Source organism: Elephantulus edwardii, unplaced genomic scaffold (assembly GCF_000299155.1).
Source record: "Elephantulus edwardii isolate Elephantulus edwardi_28Jun2011 unplaced genomic scaffold, EleEdw1.0 scaffold00096, whole genome shotgun sequence".
Taxonomy (NCBI): domain Eukaryota; kingdom Metazoa; phylum Chordata; class Mammalia; order Macroscelidea; family Macroscelididae; genus Elephantulus; species Elephantulus edwardii.
The window spans coordinates 5,553,767-5,557,435 of NW_006399846.1; positions in this window are offsets into that span (position 1 = coordinate 5,553,767).

The window sequence follows — 3,669 nt, forward strand, 5'->3', positions numbered from 1 at the left end:
CAGAATTAGAGGAAGACTCATCAAACACCTGCATTATACAGATGGCATAATCTTGCTTGCTGAAAGTAAGAAGAACTTGAAACACTTGCTACAGAGGATCAAAAACTGTGGCTTTCAATATGAGTTACTTCTCAACATCAAGAAATCACAAATCCTTACCACTGGGCCGATAAGCAACATCATGATAGATGGGATAGAGATAACGATTATCAATTATATATTTTTTCCTGGATCCACAACCAACAACCTTGGCACCAGCAACCAGGAAATTAAAAAAAGATTGCATTCAATATGCACACCCATGTTTATTGTTGTTTCCAGCTCTTTGCTATTGTGAACAGGTATATGCACACCCATGTTTATTGTGGCTTTGTTCACAATAGCAAAGAGCTGGAAACAACCCAAATGTCCATTAATAAACGAATGGATAGAGAAGCTCTGGTATATTGACACAATGGAATACCATACAGCATTGAAAAACAAGGAACTCACATTCAGATGGCTAACAAACACATGAAGAAATGCTCAAAATCCCTAGCCCTAAGATGAGATATCATCTCACCCCAGTCAAAATAGCAAAATTTAACAGAACAGCAAGCAACAAATGCTGGCGAGGTTGTGGAGAAACTGGAACCCTGATTCACTGTTGGTGGGAGTGTAAAATGGTGCAACCCCTGTGGAAAGCAGTATGGCGCTTTCTCAAAAAGTTGCAAATAGAGATACCATTTGACCCAGCAATTCCACTACTGGGAATATACCCTGAAGAGACCATAGCTGACATCCAAGCAGATATATGCACACCCATGTTTATTGCAGCTTTGTTCACAATAGCAAGGAGTTGGAAACAACCTAAGTGCCCATCAACAAACGAATGGCTAGAGAAGCTGTGGTATATTCGCACAATGGAATACTATGCTGCATTAAAAAACAAGGAACTCATGCAATATTATTCAAAATGGTTGACTCTGGAGAACATTATGCTGAGTGAAATATCCCAGTCACAAAAGGACAAATATTACATGATGCCACTGTTGTAGAATGGGACTGTCCTTGGGGTTGGGGAGAGTCTGAGTAAGATGGGTTCAATAATGTATACTGCACTGAAACAGAGGAGGGAGAAAACTGTTTAAAAGAGATATATAACTAGGTATTTCTGTCATCACAGGAGACTAGAGCGAGGGCTACATGGTGGAGGGGACCTGGGGGAGGGTTTGTAAAACAATGAAAGAATCTTTTCTTTTACTTTTCCATAATTTTTGGACTCATGTACTTATAACTTGTTAGTCAAATTTGTGTCTTCTAGGTTGCAACACCCCCATGATACATCTTCAAGGATACGAACATGTACGGCCAAGCACAATCAATAAGAGTGCATCTAAATTCCAAAATCAATCTCCATAATAGTCTATGTGTTTCCTACTGCCAAAGGGGCCCTTTAGAGTAGTGAGAGAAGATCTTCACCCTGAAACCCACAGCGTCCCTTTTCAGCAGGAAGTAGCTAAGAGAATACGCCATCCCCTTTTCCTTATGACTCAGGGTGAAGTCTCTCTCAGGGAGGAGTGATAGGGAATGGCAAAGGACACACTGACAAAGAAGATTAATCAGAACTGGCTTTGACAAGCACTGTGGCATTTGGACAAGAACAAACTGGGAGGAGGGTAGAGAGAATAGTGCAACAATGAATGAATGGAAACCCAAAATCTCTGTAAATGTTTATGAAAATTAATAAAATATAATTATAGAAAAAAAAAGAAAAACAAGGAACTCATGAAATATTATACGAAATGGGTGACCCTGGAGGACATTATGCTGAGTGAAATATCTCAGTCACAAAAGGAAAAATTTTGCATATGGTCACTTTTGTAAAATGGGACTGACATTGGGGTTGAGGGAAGACAGAGAAGGAGGGGATGAATTATGTACACTGCATTGAAAAGATGAGGGAGAGAACTGTTTAAAGGGATATATGATTGCATATTATTGTCATTACAGGAGTCCAGAATGAAGGCTGCATAGTGGAGTGGACTTGGGGGGAGGAATTCCATAGCAATGAAAAAGTTTTTCTTTTATTTTTCAAGGAGAAGAGAGAATTGGGGTGGAGGGGGTGGGCAGGGAGAAAAGTGCAACCATGAATGAATGGAAACCCTAAGTCTCTATAAACTTTCATTAAAATTAATTAAAAAAATATTGCATTGAGTATGTCGGTTGTCAAGGACCTTTACAAAGTCCTGAAGAGCAATGATTTTAAAGACTAAGGTACACCTGATGTAAACCGTAGTATTATCAATTACTTGTTATACAACCAAAAGTTGGACAGTAAATAAGGATTAAAGAACAAGAATTGATGCTTGTGTGTAGTGGTGTTGAAGATGAGTATTGAAAATCCCATGGACTGCCAAAAAGACAAGAAAATATGTCTTGGAAAAGGTGCAGCCAGGCTGCTCCTTGGAGGCAAGAATAATGAAACTTCATTTCATAGACTTTGAGCCTGTTGTTAGGAGGGGCCAGTGCATCATACTTGGAAAGGTGGAGAATCAGCAAAGGAGGAGAAAACCCTCAAAGAGATGGATTGGCACAGTGACTCTAAAAGTGGGCTCCTGTACATGTCAGAGATGGTAAGAGTGGCACAGACAAGGGCATGGTTCAAATCCATTGTTCACTATGAGTCATAGTTGACTCAATGGCACTTAACAGCAACAGTAACATCAGGAATATTGTAATGGCATCTGCTGAATCTATATATAGTCATGGGTGTAGTCCTTTCCATCTACGTTGTTGTTGCTGTTATGTGCCATCGAGTTACCTGCAATTCATAGTGACCCTATTGTACAGTAGCTCTGAACCCTGCCCTGCCCTGAGCTACTCTTACTGACCCCAACACTCCTACCCCCATAGCTCCAGTTACTGTATCTATCTATGTCATCTGGAGTCTTCCTCTCCTGCACTGTCCCTCCACCCTTCCGAGCATGTTATCCTTCTCCAAGGACTGGTCCCTCCTGGCCACATGACCAATGTATGTGAGATGGACCTTCAAAATCCCAACCTCCAGGAAACTTGGTTTCATCCTCTCCAAAACAAACCTATATCTGTTTTTCTTACCTGGCTATCTATATATCTGTTGTTGACTATGAATCTCATCACATACATTTCTTAGGTATCTCTCTGTGTCTTCCATATTTTTGAATGGTATTGTTCTGATCATTACTTTATTATATCTTTCCCTTCACCTATTTTAATATGTGCTAGCAGGAAGAGAGCAGGGTTCTGCTCCACTGTTTATAGGGTCATTAAGAGCCATAGTCAACTCGATAACATTTAATAACAAAAACATTATCCATTTACTAGTTTTACTCCCCTCTCTTTTCTCATCCTTAATAACTATCCAAAGATAACTTTTATTGAGGCTCAATATCAAGAAGACAATGATTCTTACCACTGGGCCAACTGACAGCATCATGATGGATGGTGAAGAGATTGGGATTGCGAACAGCTTTAATTTGCTTGGCTCCACAATCAACACTCTTGACACCAACAGCCAGAAAATTAAAAGACACATTGTGATGGGAAAGTTTGCTGTTAGGAACCTCTCCAAAGTCCTGAAAAGCAATGATGTCACTCTGGAGACTAAGGTGTACCTGATACAGGCCTCAATTCATATTGAAGGCTGCA